At 38.0% G+C, this 26,874-nt stretch overlaps 1 protein-coding gene across 1 annotated transcript in view; it reads right to left on the bottom strand.

Annotated features, from left to right (window-relative positions):
* TENM3 (teneurin transmembrane protein 3) overlaps positions 1-25,977 on the bottom strand; it is a 2,178,135-nt gene extending 2,152,158 nt beyond the window's left edge. The window contains exons 1-3 of the mRNA XM_043513542.1: positions 25,874-25,977; positions 24,854-24,919; positions 7,077-7,153 (exon numbers count right to left, since the gene is read on the bottom strand). The gene's annotated coding sequence lies outside the window, so the exon portion shown is untranslated. The remainder of the gene's footprint in view (positions 1-7,076; positions 7,154-24,853; positions 24,920-25,873) is intronic.
* Between the last annotated feature and the right edge of the window lie 897 nt (positions 25,978-26,874).

Raw genomic sequence — 26,874 nt, 5'->3', positions numbered from 1 at the left:
TACCAAAGACCTTCACGTACTGGCAGCAATACATAATGATTTAGTCCACAAACAGTGATGGCCCACTATTTGTGCCTTGACAATGTGTCACTCTAATAGGAATACTGACTATTTTATGTCTCTAGGAAATCCCTTGTGGCCTTCACTAATTCATAAAATTAATTTTTACTGTCCTCCTGTCACAGGACTGATGACAAAATGTAATATTTTTATTACAAGGGAGAAAATGTCCAGTGCTTGCTTTTTAGTAAAGCACTTTTCTTCAGTGGATTTAATTTATAAAGTTTCATCTCCTTGCATAAATTATGTTCACTGCTTCAAAGTACATTGTAACATTTCAGTTTTTCAATAAGCCTTTTTCAGTGTACAGCATAAACCCCCAGAAGTGTCATATTGTCAAATCAGGAAGGATATTTTTGAAGCATGTCAAAGCCTTGCAATTCAGGGCTAGTGAATCCAGACATCTGAGGAGTAAAAACATACCAAAATTTTACTCTAAACTTTACTATAATGTATCCATCTATGGCCACCTCAGTAAAGTAGTAATAGCTCCTGGCAGAGAGCATTCATCTTGGCTAAAAAGCTGTCAACAGAAACATGTTGGGTGTCAATTGGAATAAAGTATTAGATGCAAACACATTTGCCAGTTACATGCATTAGACCTCATAATGACTGATGTCACCAGTGTAGTATGGCAATCAATTATCTTAAAGACACTAATTATACTTTTTCCATATGCTCAATTTAGCCATTTTAAAGTTAGAAAAGGAACCTGTAAAAAGTTTTTCTTGAAAATAAAAGTCATAGGTTTCTCCATGGTCATGTTCTAGTACGCAGATGATTGCAATTTGGGCTTCTAAGGATAATAAAAATATTGATTCTTCTAATTTATTTTGATCATTTATTATTTCTAGCTGACTTTCACTGAACATGGTGCTTTCTAAAAGAAAGGACAACCAACCAACCAACGAAAAAAAAAAGGAAGGGCCTTTTTCCAGATTGCTTATAAATAAATTCAAACAAATACAGTACACTTCATGACACTTCCAGTATAAGGAGTGCACACTTAGTTTAAGATTTGGTAAAAGAAGTGATTTTTGAGGAACAATTTTAAAGAGGAAAAGCAGGGTGTTGCAATTGACAAATGGGAAACTGTTTTAAGAGTTGAGAAAAGCATAAAGGAATCAAGAGTGGGAGAACATGAATAAAGGGGGTATTTAGAATAGAGAGGAGTATATGGAATCAAAGAGGGACAAAGTAGTACTGAGAACAGAGATATAGGGAGTAATGGAGTTGCACTCAGCTTTGAAATTAAAGCGGAGAAATTTGAACTTAATATAGAAAGAGTGGAGAAAACAATAAAAAGATTCAAACATGGAAGTGGGTAGCATGAAGTGGTTGGAGAAGGAGCAAAAATTATCTTAGAAGCAGAATTTTGGACAGACTAGTGGGGAGAATGTTGCAACAAAACTAGTCAACATTATCCCGCAGACCATTTAAATGATGAGTCGAATAAAACACACACAAATGCAACTTGAAGTAACTGAAAAGGGAATTAGGGCTAGATTCACAGACTTGGAGATCAAAAGGATTTAAACATCCGTTTTGACTTAATAAACACAATCTATGTTAGCTCAGGTGGCAATAATAAAAAGATAACTAAACAGGAATAAATTGGAGGTTATTGCTCAACAAGTGCTAGTTAAAAATAAATATACATTCTGGAAATTCACACTACCATCCAAAACACAAAGGAAAACAAACAAACAAACAAAAACCCACCACATAACACTTAGTGAGGTAGAACAGAGGGAGAGGCAGTGTTAAGGTATAAAAATTAAATTCAAATTAATTTACATCAAAGGACAACTGTAAAACAAAGGTACAAATGGGGATATAAAGGAAGCCCTGACAGGTATTGACAACAACTTCTGAATTAATTTTATTGTTTGATTTAGTACACATGTAATAAAATTAGAGAGCAGCAGTTGCCACAAACAACCCACTAGCTGGATTTTAGATATTAATGAGTTATTTAATAAGTCAAATTTTTAATTCTAGAAGTAGTCAAGCCTTTACAGAGACATTGAAGTAAACTTCCAGACAGCAGCCAAGACTCTGCTGATAATTCACTACCTGTTGTAGTAGAAAAAGAGAGCCTGAGGCCTGAACTAAAGTAGTGGTCAAGCTCTACTAATAGAAAGCAAAGTTAGCAAAAGTCAGGCTCTGCCTGTGTGTAAGCGCAGAGAATTTGGCAAGAACAGGGCTGTCATTGCAAAAACACACACATTCCTAAGAGGTGCTAAACACAGGACACTCACACAAACACATTTCAGAAGGGTTGTACAAAACATTTGAATGGTACAAACACACTTCCCGAAGATCCTACAAGGACACACTGACTCCCTCTTGAAGATAAGGTCAGATTGCAGGGTGATGAATAGAGATGTTTTGATTGAACCAACATGTACAAGGTAGAGGGTGGTAACTAACCACATCAGAGGGGCAATATGTAATTTGTTTGTATCGGGGTATAAAAAGGAGCCTGAGAGGAATGTCTTTGGCTAGCCGAGGGGGGAATGGATGTCCTGCCATTCACTGAGCTGAGTCCATTGAAACGGGCATACATGTGTTAGTGTACCTGTAACCATTGAGCCAGGGCATTAGGATTGTGCTTTTTTGACAATAAACCTGGACAGGTGCCTTCACTACTAAAGCAAGCCTTGTGGTCTTATCGGGCAGTTCGATCAATGTCTGCTGTGTCTGCTATCTGTGCAGAACTGGGACAGCATACACCAGGAACACACACACACACACACACACACACACACACACACAACCAATGACTAATTACACCTGTCTCGTTCTGTCCAAAGGAAAATCTCACACTGTCTATAATCTTACCAAGGTTGTGTAGTCAGCTCAAACTCAGTATGGCTGTAACTGGGCTTTTAATCTTCCCTATGAATCCCGTCCATCTTCTCAGTCAATCACCATCCTGCCTCTCCCTCAGCCCCATAACCTGGACATCATCTTCAACTTGAATCAATCTCTCTCTCTCTCTAAGTCTTTACATCTAGTCTAGGTCTCTAAAATACAACCTTTTCTATCCACCCATACAGACAAAACTCTCAATCAGATGCTTATCTCAAATCTCAATTACTGCAACATCCTTCTCTCTGGCTTTGCAACAGCAATCTACCCACTCAGATTATTGTTACAAAGATCATTTTCTTAACCGGTCATACTGAGTATGTCACCTTCTCTCTTGGCATCCCTCCCTCTTCTCTATTGCATTTAACATAAGCTACTTGTCTTCACTTTCAAGACCTTTCTTGATCTATCCCTACCCTATTATCTCTCATTAACTGCTCAGATGTCAGCTCCTACCATCAATTGGCCCACGATGCCAGCCTCACTGCCCACTTGTTAACTTTTCAAACAAGCAGCTTTCTCCCATGCTGCCCCTTATGCTTGGGAGTAGTTTCCTATAAACATCTACAAAGCTACCTCATTATCTACTTTCAGATCCTTCCTCAAATCTCTTTGCCTTGATGCCTGTGAAAAAACTTGAAACCGGTTTGGCCACTGGTGTGCTCACACCACTGCCCATTATGCTAACCAGTATTTTCTCATTGTTTCCTCATACTCCCTTGCCTGATTATATCCATTTGTTATCTCTGGTCTTACACTTAGATTGTAAACTTGTTAGGGCAGAGACCATCCTTCTGTTCTGCTTTGCACATCATCTAACATAAGAGTTCTTATCTAGACTCCTAGACACTAGCTATGTTAATGCTACTACTAATAATAATAATTCTGGCCCTGCTGAACTCAATAGAAATCTCCCATTGACTTTAATGGGACCAGTGTTTCACCCCAAGTCTTTACATACAAATATATAATTTTACATGGTGAGTAAAATTTAGAGATGGATATTTGTGTTATATTAGCAAAAAGGAATATCAAATAATACCAAATAATACAAATGTTAACAAATTAAAGAGAACCCCAACTCATTAAAGAGAACTCTTAGAATGCAAAACAGAAACTGTAAGGAAGTTAACTAAAGTCAATTCCTAATAAATGAGAATATTTCTGAGATTACACAGTCTAGGTTAGGAATCTCCAGCTACACCAACTATTACATTTTTAAGATTTTTCATCTTAAACCTTTAGTTGACTTTGCTTTTTCATATTCCAGATATTGCTTCTACGTATAAATTCTTTCACTAAGCATAATAGCTAACTGGCAGTGGTTGTCTTTGATCTTCAGAGCTCCCTTATGGGGGAACTAGTAGCCAAGCAACTCTGTCTCAATTTCCCTCCTTCTCTGAAGCTTCATCTAGCTTTCTTTTTGATTCTTTGTTGTGACCTCTTTCCTATAGTCATCTCATTTGCAATCTTTCTTAGGGTGTTGAAGATTCCAGTCCCTCAGAAGGCCAGTCATTCTATATGAGGGACCCTGGCCTCTTTAGGTATAGTTTGTTTCTTCAAAGCTTAATGAATCCCCAGGGTTTGGTAAGGGAACTCTCCTTTGAGTTTCAGGCCAGAGACCCTGTATGTATGCCACCAATCTCTCCCCACCCCTTCCTGTTTGCCTGGCTTGTCTCGTATTCTACTTCTAATGCAGACTGTTCCTCAGTCACAGTATGTGGTCCTCTCTTCGAGAGGATGTGATTTCCTGGGTGGCTTCTCACTAGTTTGTTGCTGAAGGCTTCTGCTCTCAGTGGCCCCTCAGCCTCTCTGGTAGGCATGCCATCCTTCCTCAGCACAGCTCATTTATCTCCACAGCTGTTGTGAGGCCACAAATCAAATCAGCCTCAACTAAGCAGTCAGTCAGTTTTATTTTTAACCCTTAGAAGCTGAGACAGCATGGAGGCTGTACACCCAATGACACCAACAATTAAATCTGCTTCTGTTTTAAAATGTGTAAAATTATGAGTGAAATCCTGGCCCTTTGAAGTCAATGACAAGATTTCTGTCACTTTCAATGGGGCCAGGATTTCAGCCTATATATTTAGTTAACTAATTAAAATACATTTTAGTAAGTTATGGCAGAATCCAAATAGTTGCTCAATAGCCTAACTAAAATGATTGATTATTGCAAGCTAGTTGTTGGTAGACAGCTTGTGTTCACAAACCCAAAACACCATTAGGTGTTAAGTCGGACTTCGAAGAGACTTCAAGGTCTGAACAGACATAGAAACTCATCTGCATTCTTACATAGTTAGAGGTGACATATCGGCAGGACTGAATGTGTACCACTACCACCCTGTTGCAATTGTTTTGTGGGTTAAAAAGGATTCAATCTGTGGAGCTTTCATTCTGACACAAAAATAAAAAGCGACAATAACAGTGGCAAAAATGAATAGCTGACAGCATTTTTTAGTACAAACCAAACACGGACTACTCAATAAGATCAACTAGTCCTTAAATAAAAGTTGCTTCTGATAGATAACTAACATGGTATAGAGCAGTGGTTCTCGAAGCCGGTCAGCTGCTTGTTCAGGGAAAAAGTCCCTGGCGAGCCAGACCAGTTTGTTTACCTGCCGCGTCTGCAGTTTCAGCCGATCGCGTCTCCCACTGGCCGCGGTTCGCCGCTCCAGGCCAATGGGGGCTGCAGAAAGTGGCATGGGCCAAGGGACGCTCAGTGTGTTGTATGAAGAAATACTTCCTTTTGTTCGTTTTAAACCTGCTGCCTATTAATTTCATTTGGTGACCCCCTAGTTCTTGTTTTATGAGAAGGAGTAAATAATACTTCCTTATTTACTTACCAAACATATAACCCCTTCTAACCCCCTCCACTCTGCTGAAATCACTGCTGGTAAAATCATCTTTCTAATTTCTCTTTGCAAGCATCTAGCCCTACTCCATGTCCCTTTAATTACTCCCTCTCCATACCTTAAATACAAGCTCCTTTTCTTTCCTTTAAGACCATTCACTGTTTATCACCATCTCTATATAGCCGCCAACCCACACTTTGCTCTGCCAGTGATAGCAGCCTCCATTACCCTGTTTGTACCCCTATGTATTTCTGTACTTTCTCCTATACTGCCCCCCAAAATGGAGAAAATTTCCATCAAATTCCACCTCTGCTTTGCATGCCTATAAAATATTCTGATAAGACATTGGTTAAGCAAGTGGCAAGCTATTACATCTGCTCTTATACTAAAATCTATTTGCTTTATCATGACCTTTTTCAGACAAGCCAGTTTGTCTGCTTCATTCACCGGTTGCTTCCTATTATGTAGATAGTGAGCTCTATAGGGCAGAGACGGTTTCTTGCTATTTGTTTGTAAAGTTTCTGGTAAAATGGTGCCCTGACCTTTGATTGTATGTGATAGTAATAATAAGTAATTATATTTTTCACACAGGGAGTGGTATGTATATTTCTGTCAGTAAGGTACTGTTCTAATGTTTTTCTTTTAAAAATTCACATACTCTGGTGTAAAATATGCAATATATATTTAAAAAAATCAGTGAAACATGAACTGGTGGATATGGAAAATCCTGTCTTTCCTGTGAGGAGCCAGACTGGGTTAGAGGAGGGTTGACAGACAGAAATATGTCCTGGAAATGTTTACTAATCCCTAGCACTCAGAAAGGTGACTAAGAGTGAATTGTGCACCATATAATGTGAGAGATCATGGATTTTCTCATTGGTGTCTTGCATCAACAGATTAGGACTTTCTAGGAAAAATGAAGGGGAAATGGACATGGGACAGGGATGAAATTACCCCTGTATGAGAGGCTGCTAGATTATGTTCAATAAGATGAATCGCCCTTTCAGTAAGCAAATAGAGATCATGATCTAACTTCATATTTAGTAACCTAAGTAAACAAATGCACTCATGTGCAGTGAACTTCAACAGCAGCTGTATGAGAGGAAAAATTTGAGAGGACTTTTCTAGCTCCTCCTATACATTTGCTAGCTCTAACAGAGGCCCTGAACCAGGAGAGCATTTAAGCATTTTAATTATACGAGTAGTTCTATTGAAGTCAATGGGACTACTCATCTGCTTACATGCTATGCTAAATTTTTAAATGCTCCATCTCCAGTAACAAACACATACTAGAGGAGGTTGCTTCTGGAAGTACAGTCTTCAATCCTGTTCTCTTCCATCATGTGCAGGCATTCCCAGTAGTCAACCTATGATCATAAATGAACAAAATTTCAGCTGTGAGAATATTTCTGTGACTATTCTTTGTGAATGGGTCTGGGATAGCCAGGCAAAAACAGGATTCAGAGATGCATAAAATAAGGAAGGACAAGGAGATTATGGCAATCTCACTCAGTCTACAGCTATCTCCTCCAGGAGGCAGATTTGCCTCTTTAAATAGCTGGAAGTCCCTAAGCTTTTTCACTCAGAATTATAAACACGCCCACTGAAAGTTCTGAGAAGCAGAAAGTGACCATATCAATTTCTGAAGTTTTTAAAAATATATACACTGTGTTTGACAATGCTGATTTAAAAAATTGTAAACATCAGAAAATAGCATGGGTACAGAACTGTTTAATTAGTACTCAAATTTTGAGTGTCTGATGATTGAAAAATAGCATGCAAATGATAATGAGTTAATGGATTAGTGGTTTCTATTAAAATTATTACGTAATTCATGGCATACACATTACTTCATAATAACTGCTCTATTCATAGAATATTAGGGTTGGAAGAGACCTCAGGAGGTCATCTAGTCCAATCCCCTGCTCAAAGCAGGACCAACACTAAGTAAATCAACCAACATCAACTAAATCACTATTTTATAATAGTGATAAGCAAGGATGAGTTTTGTCTAATTTCAAACTCACTTCAACATCAGGAGTTTGAAATTAGAATAAGAGGGAGCTACTTGTGAAATCTGTATGCCGATAAGAGCTGTCAAAATGCCCATTCTCAGCTGCTTTAGACAACCATAATAGTGGGTTTCAGCATCAGACATGAGGTAGGAAAAGCATACCCTTTTAGATCCCCAAACACACACTTTGCTGCCCAAGCAAGCAATGAAAATGGCTTGAGAAACACACATCCTCTCCAAAATTTTGGAAAGAATACACATTCTACTGTGTCTGTGTATATAATCACTAGCTTGGCCTTGACTGAGAGCACAGGAAAAAAAAAAAATCACACATATCACCCTTTCTCCCTCAACTGCTTCTAGCTCCCATCACACTTAGTTTATTGATAGAAGGGAAGGAATACAGGTCTTCCTCCCTCCATGCGTCATCTTCCTGACTTTAGAAGGTGCAGTAAGGTGGCCCATCCAGGGCTGCCCCTAGCCATTTTGGTGCCCTATGCAGCCCCACCCCGCAGGGGGGCTGTGTGGGGCCCCAGGCCCCAGGAGAGGGGGAGGGGCTGGCTACTTCCTGCGGGAAGTGGAGCAACCCGGCCCCAGCCTGCTCGCTCCCCTGGCTCCCAGGCTTTGGGGCAGAGGGGGAACCGCCCCACCCCAGCACTCACTGATGGCGCGACAGAGCCGGGGGAGTGGAGCAAGCTGGAGCCGGGTCACTGTACCTACAGCTGCCAGTGAGTACAAAAAAAGAGATCACATATGGGCAAATGTGCCTCTAAGTCCTGCAGCAAGACTGTGAAAACACCTCCTAGGCCCAGTGCACTGGACCTTTAATCTAGGAGGCAGATATACCCCAGTGTGCTTGGGATAAGAAGAATCCCCCACCCAGACTCATGGTAATTGCTATCAAACTCCAACCAAGGCAGGGTGGCATTTCTCACAATCATAGAATATCAGGGTTGGAAGGGACCTCAGGAGGTCATCTAGTCCAACCCCCTTTCTCTCTGAGCCTAGTAAACTGAAGTGAATCTTTAAGAGCCAGTGCAGTAAGCCCATGAGGAGTGGTTCCCTAGCCCCATAGCTGTTGGAAGTAGGGGTCTGAATACATTCCCCATTGGATTGGAAGGGAAGGGTAGGAGTATGAGGGGGAAAGAACAGAAGGTGACAGAGGTGGCAGCCTGCAACCATAGAATATGATGAACATAGAGAAACATTGAACATAAAATTCTTTGTTCCAAACTACTTAATCCTGTGGTGCTGGTTCTTTTAATCACACTTTGTAATTCACAACAGGCACATTATAAGAACTATTTCCCACTGTTACCCATTCAACATAAAATAAATCAATCAGTAATAATCTGACTGATTTTCCTATAATTATTGTGAATTCCTCCAGGGGCAATGCTTCTTTTTGCTGTTAGCAATTTGTATGAAAATTTTCTTTCACATTTGATTGACACCATCTTGGCCAAAGGCCAAAACAGATGCACTGCCTGTGTTTGTATTGCCATAACCTCATTGAACTCTATTGCATAAACTGGATCTAGAGTGAGCACTGCGCTGCAGAACAGAGCAAGGAACAAAAACATATTTGATGTTCTATTCCTCAGTGGAAAATAACATTACCCAGGGTAGCTATTTTACCAAGGTTTACTTAATTTAAAAATTACCAGCATAGAGATTTTCTGGCAGCCAGACAGATGTTTAGGATTACTAGCTTCAAGACTTTTAGAGAATAGTTCATCCTGGAAATGAACCTTGTGTCAGTTGCTCAATAGTAAATTTAGAAAAAGTATAAACCATCATCACAAAGCTGAAATGTACAGTGTTAAAATTTGACATTGTTACATTTGATAAGTAACAAGGATTACACTACGTGTATTTCCAAAGGGCCATCATCCATGGGAGTGGAAGGGAGACATCCAGGAACTTTTCCCCAAACCTGTCCTAAATGGCCCAACCCAGGCTGCACTGTCCTAGGGAGTTTTCCTCCCACCATCAAGCCCTGACTGTCATAGTATATGCCTGTGCTGCACTCTGTATCCATCATTCACTATATATCACTATTATCTTTCACCCTCAACTCTTCAAAAGAAGTAGAAATAGTATCTGACCCAGCTCATCTATTGTATGGGATTAGATCTGTGTTAACTTATGAATTCTCTTTTGGGTTTTGTGAATATCATGTTGTATATCAATTATTCTGAATATAACCTTAAAGTGTGGCTTTGAGCATTCAGTTGAAGCAGGAACCTAACACTTCATGGAAAGACTATGTCTGGGATATTATGACAGAGCGATCAAGAGCCATCAGCATGGAATGGCTCTACCCCAGTGGAACAATGGGTTCGCTACCAGCAGGGCCTTTGACTGAAGAACCTGGGAGGAAACCTTAGAAAATCCCCAATGGAAGCTCTGGGGCAAAAAAGGTGTCAGAGGTTGTTTAAAAAGAGAAATGTTCTGTATGCAAAGCATGCCATTTACCTGACAAAAGCAAGAGAGAGAGACAGGCTCAAAAGACTAAAAGGTTTGCCTGGCCCAAATGACTCAGACCAAAACAGGGAAACAACAGGAGGCGAGTTTCAGAGTAGCAGCCATGTTAGTCTGTATTCGCAAAAAGAAAAGGAGTACTTGTGGCACCTTAGAGACTAACAAATTTATTAGAGCATAAGCTTTTGATGAACTGAGCTGTAGCTCACGAAAGCTTATGCTCTAATAAATTTGTTAGTCTCTAAGGTGCCACAAGTACTCCTTTTCTTTTAACAGGAAACGAGGACACCAATGGGGGCTGTGCTCTTGTTATCCAACTGAATGCATCAAACATACAAAAGGAATAATTATATGCTGCAGGGGTTGTATTGGTGACTAAGCAAGGGTCATTCATCCTTCTGAGTCAGTGCTGAACCAATATCCCATCATGGTAGGAGACATTCTGCTTTGGATGAGATGTAAAATTGAGGTCCTGAGTATTTGATTGCAATACAGGTCCTGTGTCATTTTTCAGAGGCTGTAGGCCTAATGCCACCCTTCAGGTGAGTATATTTTTCTGAAATTCTCCTTCAAGTTTCAATCTGGTAAGTATTCACCTACATTTCCTATCCTAAACAGTTTTCAACATGGGATAAAGTAATTTATCCAGTGTTGAGAGTCCTTTGTTAAAATGTCTTCACCAACTGAAGGGGAGGACTGGATTTCATTTGACCCTCCTCTGCCTGTTCACTTCCTCTCTGGATAGAGCTGGACCATTCTTTCTGAGGACAGATTTATTGGCTGATAAAAATAATCTAGAAGAGCAAGTATTTTGACTGTGAATGCACCAAAAATCATGAAATGTCAGGTATTTTCATAACATCTCAAGGAGGATACCTACTGACTCCCAACAAAGACTTTCAGTCTCATCTACATTTTTCACAACTTGAAAATTCTGCTCTGTTGTCAGTTTAAACAGTGTATTTTTCTAGGAGTCCTACCCAGTCTATAGCAGAATCCAATCTGGATTCAGCAGGAGGAAATCTTTTAAAGCATGCATTCCAGAAAAATCACAACTGCAACCTAATAAAGAGCGATAGCTGTAAGACCAGTCACAGAGGTGCTTAGTGTACAGGTGTTGAGAGGAGCTATGGTTAAGAACAAAGAGTAGAAGACAGAGTCTAGATCTTATCTGGGGGAACCCATTCCATCAGGAGCATAATTACTGCCTACATTAGCAGAGATTCACATGCCTATGGTATTTTTAAAAAGACAGTAATGGGTATATGGGTTTTATACAGCATGAAAGTGTAGCATTAACTCTAACTCTAACTTACTGTAGAGTAACCCATGTACAATAAATGGCTCAGACACAACATGACAAATGTCACAGTAGGAAAATAGTTTTTCTTTTAAAATAAATTAAGATATAATTGCAAATATCACATTTTTCTTCAGCACTGTTCCGAAAGTCTTCCAACATTTCAATCTCTTTGGTCACTCAATTACAGACCTGAAAGTGGCAATTCTTCAACAAAAAAACTTCAAAAACAGACTCCAATGAGAGTGCTGAATTGGAATTCATTTGCAAACTGGATACAATTAACTGAGGCTTGAATAAAGACTGGGAGTGGATATGTCATTACACAAAGTAAAACTATTTCCCCATGTTTATTCCCCCACCATCACCATTGTTCCTCAGGCATTCTTGTCAAGTGCTGGAAATGGCCCACCTTGATTATCACTACAAAAGGTTCCCCCTATCCCCCGCCACTCTCCTGCTGGTAATAGCTCACCTTACCTGATCACTCTTGTTAGAGTGTATGGTAAAACCCACTGTTTCATGTATTCTGTGTATGTAAATCTCCCCACTCTATTTTCCACTGCATGCATCCGATGAAGTGAGCTGTAGCTCATGAAAGCTTATGCTCAAATAAATTTGTTAGTCTCTAAGGTGCCACAAATACTCCTGTATATGGCATAACAATTATTGTATATGCATGGAAAAGCAAGATACAGAAAACATGCCAGTCATGCTTAACACATGCTTCCGACTTTGATGTCTTAAAATACCTCCTAAATAATAAATATGCATTTATGTTGGTTTCAGAGTAGCAGCCATGTTAGTCTGTATCCGCAAAAAGAAAAGGAGTACTTGTGTCACCTCAGAGATGAACAAATTTTATTTGAGCACTGTAAGATCACTGTAAGAGTGATCAGGTAAGAAGAGTGATCAGGTAAGGTGAGCTATTACCAGCAGGAGAGTGGCGGGGGGAGGGGGGGACTTTTGTAGTGATAATCAAGGTGGGCCATTTCCAGGACTTGACAAGAACGCCTGAGGAACAGGGGTGGGGGAATAAACATGGGGAAACAGTTTTACTTTGTGTAATGACATATCCACTCCCAGTCTTTATTCAAGCCTCAGTTAATTGTATCCAGAATGAACCCATCACTCTCACAGATCTTGGGAGACAGGCCAGTCCTTGCTTACAGACAGCCCCCCAACCTGAAGCAAATACTCACCAGCAACCACATACCACACAACAAAATCACTAACCTAGGAACATATCCTTGCAGCAAAGCCCGTTGCCAACTGTGTCCACATATCTATTCAGGGGACATCATCATCGGGCCTTGTCATAAATATAAAGGGAAGGGTAAACACCTTTAAATCCCTCCTGGCCAGAGGAAAAACCCTTTCACTGTAAAGGGTTAAGAAGCTAGGATAACCTCACTGGCACTTGACCAAAATGACCAATGAGGAGACAAGATACTTTCAAAGCTGGACGGGGGAAGAAACAAAGTTTCTCTCTGTCTGTGCGTTGCTTTTGCCGGGACCAGAGCAGGAATGCAGGTCAGAACTCCTGTAAAAGGTTAATAAGCAATCTAGTTAGATATGCGTTAGATTCTGTTTTGTTTAAATGGCTGATAAAATAAGCTGTGCTGAATGGAATGGATATCCCTGTTTTTTGTGTCTTTTTGTAACTTAAGGTTTTGCCTAGAGGGATTCTCTATGTTTTGAATCTGATTATCCTGTAAGGTATTTACCATCCTGATTTTACAGAGGCGATTCTTTTACTTTTTCTTCAATTAAAATTCTTCTTCTAAGAATCTGATTGCTTTTTCATTCTTCTTAAGATCCAAGGGTTTGGGTCTGTGTTCACCTATGCAAATTGGTGAGGATTTTTATCAAGCCTTCCCCAGGAAAGGGGGTGTAGAGTTTGGGAGGATTTTGGGGGGGAAAGACGTTTCTAAGTGGGCTCTTTCCCTGTTATATATTTGTTAGATGCTTGGTGGTGGCAGTAATAAAGTCCAGGGACAAAAGGTAAAATAGTTTGTACCTTGGGGAAGTTTTAACCTAAGCTGGTAAAAATAAGCTTAGGGGGTTTTTCATGCAGGTCCCCACATCTGTACCCTAGAGTTCAGAGTGGTGAAGGAACGTTGACAGGCCTAATCACATCAGCCACACTATCAGAGGCTTGTTCACCTGCACATCTACCAATGTGATGTATGCCATCATGTGCTAGCAATGCCCCTCTGCCATGTACATAGGCCAAACTGGACAGTCTCTACATAAAAGAATAAATGAAGACAAATCAGACATCAAGAATTATAACATTAAAAAACCAGTCGGAGAACACTTCAATCTCTTTGGTCACTTGATTACAGACCTAAAAGTGGCAATTCTTCAAATAAAAAAACTTCAAAAACAGACTCCAATGAGAGACTGCTGAATTGGAATTAATTTGCAAACTGGATACAATTAACTGAGGCTTGAATAAAGACTGGGAGTCGATATGCCATTACACAAAGTAAAACTATTTCCCCATGTTTATTCCCCCCACCACCACCACTGTTCCTCAGGTGTTCTTGTCAAGTGCTGGAAATGGCCCACCTTGATTATCACTACAAAAAAATCCCCCCCCCCCCCCCCGCGCCACTCTCCTGCTGGTAGTAGCTCACCTTACCTGATCACTCTTGTTACAGTGTGTATGCTAACACCCATTGTTTCATGTACTCTGTGTATATATATCTCCCCACTGTATTTTGCATTGTATGCATCCGATGAAGAGAGCTGTAGCTCATGAAAGCTTATGCTCAAATAAATTTGTTAGTCTCTAAGGTGCCACAAGTACTCCTTTTCTTTTTACGGATACAGACTAACACGGCTGCTACTCTGAAACCTGCCATATACAGGATTATCCCACTCAAAGTATATCCATACCCTGAACACACAGTGTAAAACATTATAGCAAGAAAAATTAGAAATATGTTAATGAATTCCATGTAAGGAGTGTATGACTAACAGGCTAAAACAGGTAGTTTTAATAGCATTTAACAGATTATGGGAATATTGAGTGAAAAGCAGCACTATTTTTGAAGCTAACTTTACACACATTCATTGTATAGGATAAATTCAGCTGAAAGTACAATATATAGAAATATACATGTTATTTTAATGATGCAAAGTATTCATTTATCAAAGAAAAAAACCATCTAACATACCTGCAACAGATCTTTGATATTTTGAAAATTTAGAGGCTCAGAAATGCCTGGTTACATGCCCAACTGGTTACACAAATTATTTGCAGATATTTTATCATTTTGGTCCAAGTTCTGCTGCACTCCCTTGTATCTTTTTGCAGAGAAACCAGTGGGAATACATGGAGTACAACACAACTCAGTATGAATAAGAGTAGGAAAACTGAGCCCTCTGTGACTTCCATAACCTTTGAAAAGTATACACATTTGGATATGTGGTCACAACAGCCTAGTTAGCCAAATATTAGATGCCTGTCATTTTTTAAAAAAAATATTGAGTAAATAACGTTTGCAATGCAAGTAAGTGCTACTCTTGACATTTAGTTCCATGCAGGTTAGCATCGCACCTAAAGCAGCATCATTAACAATAAAATGATTATGTCTGTGATATGATAGATATAGCAGATAATAAAATAAGACTGATACCTGGATCAGAAACAAAACTGCTTAGTTTTTGGTGTTTGATAGCCACAACCATTACAACTGAAACTGCCTCATATCTATATCTATTTTCCACTCCAACTTCTGTTTTGATAATATTTTAATTGAAAGTATTTTCACATTTTTTCTATGGGTATATTCATTTCTATTCAATTAAGCTGATCAAGGTAAGTTAGAAACAACATATAGGAAAAAACAGTATTTTTCTCTAAGGTTTTATTAGATGTTCAAGTTTGACAAGTACCCATTCTTTATACTCTGTCTACTGATCATTGAAAGAATCACAAAAATACTTAGGTAAATTTCATAGTTTATAGTTTTTAAATGTTGCTTGGTCTTGTCTAGATACACTAGATTAATCTATTTGAAATCAAGACAAGAGAATGATTTCAACCTCTTGAGAAAATGTTAAATCTCTAATCAATATTTGTAATTAGAGAATTGACTATACTGAAGCACTGCATCCATTATGAACTCTATTTCTGGACATCTGCAACTGATGCTAAAATGAATATTTTTGTCCTCCATCCTTCTGCATGATACCACGTACTCCAGGCTTTTCTGGTTTTCTGGTACTTCAGGCTTATATTGAGCTAAAAAGAGCACCATACATTTTATAGGCAGAGGTTTGATTTGCGTTCCCAGAAAAGACAAGTGAGTACAAGATTTGTAGTTCAAGTATTAACATCTTTTTAAAAGAAAGGCTTTTTTAGACTTGGCAGGAAATTGTGCTAAATGAAAAAATAGATAATAAATTGGATGCTCTTTGTATCAAAGTGCTTTAGCTTTAACATTATCATCAAGTAGTTTCAGCAGCATGTTCCACTGCTGGCAAATTAACTAGTCAAGAACATTTTGCATTCCAGATATCTAACTTTTCTGATGGAAATGAAGTGTATGGTATATGGCATATTAATGGTGTTTTTGTAAAGGAGAACTCTCAAGGATGGCAACTCCAAGCACAAAAGCACGAACCTTCTGTTTAAAGGTTTCTGCAGAATTCTCAGTCAGAAGGAGTTGCATGCACACAAGAGTGTGCAATTTAGCCCCCGAGTGTAGACTAAATTGCTCCACTAAAATTAGAAATTTCAGTTTTTAAACTAAGTATAAATAAAACTTTGTTTACAACTGTCATTCAGTTTATTCTACTCCATAGCTGGGAATGTGCTTCAACTTAAATTACTGTACCGTGCCTTCTACAGGGAGATTTCCCAATTTCCATTGGGTACAGTCTTTAGATAGTATAGTAGACCCTTCAATTGGCTAATCATTTTTCCGAGTAGGTATTATTCCATTATACAACAACTGAAAGTGGAAAATGTCTGTATACTCGCAAAGCCTAAAAACAATTAAAGATTATTTTCATAGTCTGTAACTAGTTTCTGAGAGATTTTTCTTCTAAAGGCTTAGAAGTCAGATACTTGATGTGTATTCTGTGTTACCTAGATCCAATATGACCGAAATAAACTAAATTAATCCATTCCTTCTAGAATGTTTATGTATTCCTCAGTTCTCTTCTACTCTTTTAAGGAGCATGCTCTCACTTTTAATAAAAAAAACCCTGATTTTGAATTTCTGAAGTCTAGCAACTTCTGTAATGGACCTATTCTTCTTCATTTCAATTGTTTTCAATTTATCAGGATTTTGGCCTGGAATAGTAACTGTTTGAATATCACTTTTTAAAAAATTCTGTATGTTAACTTCCAGTGTGTAGAATGCATCAGAACATGAGTAAAGTTTGGCAAGTCATTCTGCAAGATGCGATTCTCTTTTCTGTGCTCAGCATTTAGCATTAGTTTCATGACTATGTTTTTCAGTAGTTGCACTGACCCTTCCACAGTGCCATTTGAAACAATATTCCCACAAATATTGAATCCAGTTGATATTAATAAATTATTGGAATTCTGCTACTGCATATTTTGGCCCATTATGAGATAACACTCTCTCAGTTAAAGCCATAGCATGCCAATAAATCCCATAGTGATCTTGTAGTTTTGACTAATTCTAATAAACCCTGAATTATTTTTGACCGCTCTGAATGAGCTGATCGCTAACATGAAGAACAGGCTCTTTTCTGGTAAAAAATCAGCATCAATGTGCGCCTACATTTAAGTTGGTCATTTCTGTGGATGCAGAGATACTACTAGCCCCTTACTTACAATTATACAAACTTAACAGTCTTGTATTTTTTAATCTTTGAATTAGGTCTTGGCCAGAAGAATTAGTCTCTTTTTAAGGTTCATATACAGGATGCACTGAGGTCTTCGCCAGGTTAATCCTCTGGAATCTGTAGTCTCCAAATTAAATAACTCTGTTGATTTGAGATCATCTCCCACTCTGTATGGTTGACAAAATATGGCCAACTATTAATTACTCTCACTCCCAAGAGAAAACAGTCTCCTATAGAATCCTTTTAATGAATACCTTATTTGTTCTCCAAGATATCTCAATATGGTCCCATTGAACTCTATGGGAATTTACTACCAACTTCAATGGGGTCCATGGGATTGAGTGAAAAAGAAAGCGTCCTCTTATTCTGAGAATTTTAGCATTGCCATGGACTGATGATTTTCAGCACTCACTATCATAACTATATAAAAGAAATCAATGTCCAGCACTGTATCTTCATAGCCACTAATGTAACTATAACAATATGTGGTTTATAAAAGGTAAATATTTGAGCAGAGAGATACTTATGAAATTTTCACATTACAAAAAATTAAGCCAAGAGCCTCTCTTTTCAGATTATGCATAGTTCTTTTTGGTAGTGGTTAAAGTGCTGGGTGCAGTCTCTCTTTGCCCTTTTTCCTCACATGTACCATCACCTATGATTCATCACAGACTAGGTGCAGTGATTTGAGAGTGCTGTAATGCACAAATGCATCACTAATAGCTATTTGCATTTATTAAAAGCAATATCGCACTCCTTGAACATTTCATAGGCTTATTCCTCTGAAACAGCTTATGCAATTGCCCTGAAGTAGCTGAAAGGTTTTTGGAAAAGCAGTCTTAGCTCTGAAATATTTTTCAGCAGGGTGTGTCTTTCTTAGTCTGAGGCTGCGGAATCTCAAAATGTGCCATGATAAGAAGAAATCCTGGAAGAGCACTGCCTATTCTTGATGATAAATGGGAACAGGCAGGTTGCCGGGTCCCTTGATATATATTCCATGGATATGTAGGAAGCCACCATGCCAGACAGCTCCCAAATCATAGAGCATTGGATAAGCAAATCTGCTAGACATCCACTAAAATCATCCAGGGTAGGAGAGGAAGACAACTGATTGCCCTGAAAAAATATCAGTAGTGGGTGTGGTTGCCAGCCGCTTCTCAAACAAGAATTTAAAAGTAAAAGGAGAATTTCCAATGGCCTGATGGGAAAGAGTAAGAGGGTAAGTTTCAGAAGGTAGATTAAAATTTAACTGATGTTGTTTAAAAAAAATACACTTCAAAAATGTTGGTGTTTGTGTGAACCTACAACTCCAGGCAAAAATGTATAGGGTGCAGATCCCACAGAACTAACTGCACTTGTGCTTTTTACTTAGCTCTAATTTTCACTCCTAGACACATTCACAGACACATTCACCTTCCTGTTAAAAGGACTCTATAATGCAATCAAACAGATATTTCCTATACTATGTAGTAGAAATGCGTACCCCAAAAAACAGAACAGAAACCAATGGTTTCTCTAGCTATTGATCAAGTCCAGAAAGATGTAGCTGAAGAGATGTGGGGCAAATAGAAGTTTGGTTCCTTGATAGAAGGGCACAGGAATTCAAGGCAAAATTTGAAAAATGCCCAAAATAATTAAGCAATAAAGCCTTTTGTGAACAATTAGCAGTATTCTACAAGCTTAGTTTTCAACTGTAAACAATTTTAATGTATTTTTTTCTGAATGCACCACATCACCACCCTGTTTCCTGCTACTGTATTTTTCATCTACTTCACACAAATAAATATTGAGATATGCAGCAGCCAAAATTTCTGCAGCCCAAGAGCCCATGTTTTTCCAAGTCAGCTAAAAAGAACTGGCCATGGGTTATGAGGTACACTTTTCCAGCTCATGTAATGTATTAACATGTTCTAGCTGTAATTTATAACAAAATTGCTACTCAAACTAAAAAATATAGTACGCTCCAATCTTCCATTTCCTGTAGCAATGTACAGTGTGTTATGCTTTCATATCATATAACGGTTACAATTTTTAAAGTAACTTTTATAAAATGGGGTTTTTTTTAAGTTATTGTTGTTAGCAGAGCTCTCCAGACATGTTTTAGACTAAATGGTATATTTGTTCAATAAAATTATTGTGTTGGAATTATAAAATATTAAGTATGCACACATTTTAAACTATTTTATTTATTGGAATTTAGAATATACACTTATCCACAAAATTGTCACTAAAAACATCCTTCCCAAACAAAAAGAATAGAAAATCCTCTTGTAAAATGAACTGTGAAATCCAGATTCTGCTTATTTTTTTCAACTCTGTACAATAAGCATTTGCCATGATTTTCAAAAGTAACAACTGATTTTGGGTGTTGAACTGGAGACACCAGAAAATGGCCTGATATTCAGGAAGCACTCTATGAATATCCTAGGCATATCAAGCAGGGCCTGTGAAAATTGTGCAACCCAAGATCTCTTGCCACTTTTGAAAATTTTGGCCATCATATTTGAAAAACTCATCAAATCTCAAATATCTTGTTTGAGATCTGATTAAAATGTAATGAATCTGTAAACTCAGGGTTGTACCATAAAACTGGAGAATTGTTAACATAGTTCCTGTTTTTAAGAAAGAAAAAAAGTGATCCGGGTAACTACAGGCGTGTTAGTTTGACATCTGTAGGATGCAAGGTCCTGGAAAAAATTTTGAAGGAGAAAGTAGTTAAGGACATTGAGGTCAATGGTAAATGGGACAAAATATACAACATGGTTTTACAAAAGGTAGATTGTGCCAAACCAACCTGATCTCCTTCTTTGAGAAAGTAACAGATTTTTTTAGACAAAGGAAACGCGGTAGATCTAATTTACCTAGATTTCAGTAAGGCATTTGATACCGTGCCACATGGGGAATTATTAGTTAAATTGGAAAAGATGGGGATCAATATGAAAATTGAAAGGTGGATAAGGAATTAGTTAAAGAGGAGAGTACAGCGGGTCATATTGAAAGGTGAACTGTTAGGCTGGAGAGAGGTTACCAGTGGAGTTCCTCAGGGATCGGTTTTGGGACCAATCTTTTTATTACTGACCTCGGCACAAAAAGTGGGAGTGGGCTAATAAAGTTTGAGGATGATACAAAGCTGGGAGGTATTGCCAATTTAGAGAAGGACTGGGATATCATACCGGGATATCATACCGGGATCTGTATGACCTTGTAAACTGGAGTAATAGTAATAGGATGAAATTTAATAGTGAGAAGTGTAAGGTCATGCATTTAGGGATTAATAACAAGAATTTTAGTTATAAGTTGGGGTTGCATCAATTAGAAGTAACGGAAGAGGAGAAGGACCTTGGAGTACTGGTTGATCATAGGATGACTATGAGCTGCCAATGTGATATGGCCGTGAAAAAAGCTAATGCGGTTTTGGGATGCAACAGGCAAGGTATTTCCAGTTGAGATAAGGAGGTGTTCATACCATTAGACAGGCACTGGTGAGACCTCACCTGAAATACCGTGTGGAGTTCTGGTGTCCCCTATTTAAGAAGGATGAATTCAAACTGGAACAGATACAGAGAAGGGCTACTAGGATGATCCAAGGAATGGAAAACCTGTCTTACAAAAGGAGACTCAAGGAGCTTGGCTTGTTTAGCCTAACCAAAAGAAGGCTGAGGCGAGATATGATTGCTCTCTATAAATATATCAGAGGGATAAATACCAGAGAGGGAGAGGAACTATTTAAGCTCAGTACCAATGTGGACACAAGAACAAATGGATATAAACTGGCCATCGGGAAGTTTAGACTTGAAATTAGATGAAGGTTTCTAAGCATCAGAAGAGTGAAGTTCTGGAATTGCCTTCCAAGAGAAGCAGTTGGGGGCAAAAGACTTATCTGGCTTCAAGATTAAACTCTATAAGTTTATGGAGGGGATGGTATGATGGGATAACATGATTTTGACAATTAATTGATCTTTAACTATTCATAGTAAATAGGCCCAATGGCCTGTGATGGGATGATAGATGGGGCGGGATCTGAATTACTACAGAGAATTCTTTCCTGCCTATCTGGCTGGTGAATCTTGCCCACACGTTCAGGGTTCAGCTGATCACCATATTTGGGGTCGGGAAGGAATTTTCCTCCAGGGCAGATTGGAAGAGGCCTCGGGGAATTTTTGCCTTCCTCTATAGCATGGGGCATGGGTAACTTGCTGAAGGATTCTCTGCACCTTGAAGTCTTTAAATCATGATTTGAGGACTTCAATAGCTCAGACATAGGTGAGAGGTTTATTGCAGGAGTGGGTCAGTGAGATTCTGTGGCCTGCATTGTACAAGAGGCCAGACTAGATGATCATAATGGTGCCTTCTGACCTTAATAAATACGAGTCTATGAGATCATTCAAACTTTTTAGCTGATCTATTACTTGATGAATCTCCAACACAACTTATTGAAGTGCCTGGTTTCTCTTTGGTGATTTAGTGTTCAGATAATCACTCAGCCCAGCACAGTTTATTTAGGAAATCTAACAAAGCCATTGCCACAATTCTGCTTCTGTGAAAAATGGATTTTCCTTCTTTTCAGTTGGAAGTATTTTTAATTAGGGTTTTTAAATTTTAAAGTTCTTTAACAGTAAGTTCTCCACAGCATGTCTGTTAACAGGCACAAATGCTGCCAATTCACTCTGTGATGTTTATAAAATACTTTATAATAACCACAAATTTAAGCAACTTCAGACAACACTCATATTTCTACTTTATTTTCACAATTTTTTTTAGTGATAGGTGTCAAAGTGACAGACTAATCTATTTTATCAAGAGAAAAAATGTAACATGGAAAAGTATAAGCTCTCATAAAATGCCCTTCCAATAGAACTAAATTTCATCTGAGAAGGAGCACCTTTTGGAGTAATTGAAAGATTGTCTTATCTAGCTCTTTATCTCAAGACAGCTTCAAAGGATACGTAGGCTTTAATAGTGATTTTCAACCCTTTCACTTAGTAGACAGGTACAGAATGGTTTGGTATAAATTTCATTTTCAAATAACTCATCCTATAATTCATCTTGTTACCACTTCTAATAGGCATAAACACTCTCTCTCTCTCTGCAGGGTGTGTGTGTGTGGTGGGGGAGGGTTTCGAATGACAAAAACAACATACCTAATCTTTACCTCAGATACATAAATAGTCTATTTAGGATTCCACTATTGTACTTATAGACAACCTACATTTTATTTCTGGAGATTATTTTTATTACATTTATTTCATTTTTGACTATGTGGTAGTTTAAAAATTCTAGAAAAGCCACAGGCTGAATATTTATCTGTCTGTACTAAATATCTGCAGATATGATTTCTCAGGATTTCTAAATTATACATGCACTCCTTAAAATGAAATTAATGTGTTCATGACATACTCAAGCCACGAACACAAAGAAAACTGGAGGAACCACTGAAAGACAGCTATTAGAAACTTGGCAACTTATGACAGCCAGGACAAAGGTTTATTTTGACTTTTATGTATTGCTCATGTTATCTTTGCTTGAACTTGCCTCCATATTTAATTTCAGTGTACAGTATTTTTGTTTCTGATCTTCCATTAACTAGCATTTTAACATCAAAGTACAACTGGCTGAAGCCACTATGATCGACTATGCAAGACAAATGTCTTTCCCCAGGCTGCAACAGTTGTATCCAGGTTCCTAATTGTTTTTTTTATCTCCTAATCATTTTTCTCTTTACCCTGATTTCTTCCCTGGACTGTAGATAATTCCCCTCAGGCCCCAATATCATTATGAAAGTTAGTGTATCTTTCCTAAAGAATATTATTCCAAACCTCTCTCTTTTCTACTAACTGTTGATTTCCTCATCTCATTTCTTTAGTACAACAGCGCCAAAATATGTACTGTCAATATACTATAAACTGTGCGTCAAAATTCTATTTTTCCCTTTAAAACTCCTTCATGGCAATACAATACAGACAAACCTTACAATGAACCAAAATATTACGACCAATTTCATCATAATTAATGTGTCACAGATTTTACCATAATATGTGTATGTGTATAAAAGTTTCTGGGTTTTTTTAAAGTTCTGTTTATTTATCTATAAATAAAATATAAAACCAACCCAATGCAATCTTATGGTTCAATTTTTATAAACAAAAAAGCCAGATAAAAAGGGGAATAAAGAGGACCCAGGGAATTATAAATCAGTCACTTAACTTTGATACATGAAAAGATACTGGAACAAATTAATAAGCAACAAGTTTGTAAGCATCTGGAGGATAACTGGGTTACACAGAATAGCCAGCACAGATCTGTCAAGAACAAACCAACCTAATTTCCTTCTTTGACTGGGTTACTGCCTGTGGGGATGGGAGGAAGCAGTAGATGTGATATATTTTTATTTCACTAAGGCTTTTGACAATTCCACTTATTCTGATAAAGCAAAGTAGGGAAATATCATCTTGATTAAATTACTAGAAAGTGGGTGCACAACTGGTTGAAAGACTGTACTCAAAGAGTAGTTATCAATGGTTTGCTGTCAAACTGGAAGAGTGTATCTAGTGGTGTCCACCGGGGTCAGACCTGGGTCCAGTACTATTAAATATTTTCATTAATGACTTGGATAAAGGATTGAAGAGTGTGCTTATAGAATTTGCAGGTGAAACTAAGATGGGAGGCGTTGCAAGCAGTTTGGAGGACAGGATTAGAATTCCAAATGAATACAAATTGGAGAACTGGTCTGAAATCAAAAAGATGAAATTCAAGACAGACAAATGTGAATTACACCACCACTTACGAAGAAAAAAGGCAAATGTACAACTACAGAATGGGGCATAACTGGTGAAATGATAATACTTCTGAAAAAGTTTAGAGGTTATAGTGGATCACAAATTAAATATGAGTAAACAACATGATGCAGTTGCAAAAAAGGCTAATATTCTGGGGTGTGTTAACAGTAGCATCCTATGTAAGAGACAGGAGGTAACTGTCACCTCTATACAGCACTGGTGAGGCCTGAACTGGAATACTGTGTACAGTTCTGAACACCACACTTTAGGAAAGATGTGGTTCAATTGGAGAGTCCAGAAGAGAGCAACAAAAATGATAAAAGGTTTAGAAAACCTAACCTATGAATAAAGGTTAGAAAAGTGGACATGTTTAGTCTTGAGAAAAGACTAAGGGGTAAACCTGATGACTGTTTTCAAATGTGTTAAGGGCTGTTATAAAGAGGATGGCGATCAATTATTCTTCTTCATGTCCACTGAAGGTAGGACAAGAGGTAATGCGTTTAATCTGAAGCAAGGGAGATTTACATTAAGTATTAGGAAAAGCTTTCTAATTATAAGCATAGTTAAGTTCTGGAATAAGCTTCCAAGGGAGGTTGTGGAATCCCCATCATTTGAGGGGCCTAAGAACAAGAACAACCTCTCAGAGACTACATAGATTTACCTGGTACTGCTTCATCCCAGGTGTCTTTCAGCCCCACATTTCTCTGATTGTATGAAATTCAGTTTTCTGTGAAATTGTAATCATCCTTGTGAATACAGTTTTAATGGCTTTATAAATTAATACAAAAACTTATAATGCATTAAATATAATACTAAAAGGTACACCATCTCTGTTTATAAAAAGATATTAATCCATTTTTACCCTCAAATACATCCCTGCAGCTTCTACTGCCATCAGTTATAACTGTGCACATCTATTTGAGGGCAGATTTGGATATGCATATCAAGATATATTAAAAATATCCATGATAAAATGTTATGGTTGCAAAGTTAAATTTTCAGAAGGCAGGAAATGACAAAATTAACATTACATGCACAACCTGATTTCTGCTTCTTGTGTTTATGTATTATGATATCATCATTAAAAAGATGATCGCATACTGTTTCTGAAATAATACAGCATCTTTTTCTACATTATTGTATGCCAACTGATCCAAATAGGCTTGAACCAAAACCCTCTCAGGACAATGGCAGTCTTTCAGAGGACTTTGAATCAAGCCGTGGATGTGAAGGGCTTCACATATACCTTTACTTCATTAATTCTGTTGGGCTTATAGTACCACAGTTGCTACATGTGTATCTAAGGTTGCACAGAAGCCCACATACTATACTATATTATTTATTTGAGAAGTAGTACGTGGTCCTGTAATTAAAAACTGTTCTTTAACAATGAAGCAGAATTAAGGTATGTATGCAATCTTAAATGTAGCATTTCCTGACTTTCAAGTACATCACAATACTAACATCAATAAACCATGTAATTATTTTATATTTAAATTTACATTGCACCATAAACCCATGCATTTATTAGTTTGAACACAATATTTTTTAAAAGTGAAGATATTTTGAATGAATGCATATTTGCTAAGATATAGCACTAAAGAATGAATAGTATAAATAATAAATCCCAAGCCAAAAATGTATTGGCAACTTTAAATGCATAAAAAAGTAAACAAATTACCTGGACAAATTTTCGTCATGAACATGGTTAATAATTCTCATTAAATTCCTCCTCTGACTGCTATAACAGACTATTAATGCCTGCAACTGGTATTTTCTTATCTGCAGTAAGACATTTAAAGATTATAAATGAGTAAAAAGATAATCAATACAATCTACATAATCAATAAGGCTCTGGGACCTTATTCAGAACAGCAAGTGAGAAAAAACAAACTATCATTGCTCTTTAATATCTGCATTTTTAAAAATTCTTAAATGGTGTTGGGAGACACTGTGATCGGTACAGCATATTTGACCTAGCCCCAACAACTTACATGATAATACATAGCACATTCAGTTTAAAGAAACACAGTTCCACTGTCTTAAGATATCAGTTTTACAGAACTATTTCACATCCCATTCTGTCTGCTTACACTATCTGCAAACAATGTCACTTGTTCAGTATCATTTGACCTTTTAAAGTAGTATTATCATCATGCTCCAAAAAATGGTTTGTTGGCCATGCACATGCAAACATGTGTAGGTGGGGAGTTGGTCTCTCATGTTCTTTGCCTCAAGTCACCATATAAACAACGTACTGTCTGCATATTGAGCAGCTGCACCCTTGAGTGCAACACCACCAGCAGACACATATCCTCCATTGTACAACAGTTTTGAAAAGGCTTGAAATGGTAGCAGGAGAGCAATTCACACCCTTTTCTTCAAACCATGCCTCTGCTTCCAGTGATGCCATGGCTACACTGCTATTTATACTCATACCAGCTTGATGAGAGTACACAAGCAAGGGAATCACACCTTTAGCTCTTAGTGTAGATGTAGCCATAGACATCTGAGCTAGTTGTCCCCAACAGGCCAGATTCTGCCACCCTTGCTCAATCAACTGAAAAATGACAGTACAGATCAAAAAACTAAAGCTGTGTTTGATGAAGCTTCCCTGCATAACAGCTGAGGCTTTGACTGAGTTAACACACTCTCTGCTACCTTGCCCAGCATTAAGATTTT

The sequence above is a fragment of the Dermochelys coriacea genome, chromosome 4 (assembly GCF_009764565.3).
Source record: "Dermochelys coriacea isolate rDerCor1 chromosome 4, rDerCor1.pri.v4, whole genome shotgun sequence".
Lineage (NCBI taxonomy): Eukaryota > Metazoa > Chordata > Testudines > Dermochelyidae > Dermochelys > Dermochelys coriacea.
This window is presented reverse-complemented; position numbering and strand designations above follow the sequence as displayed.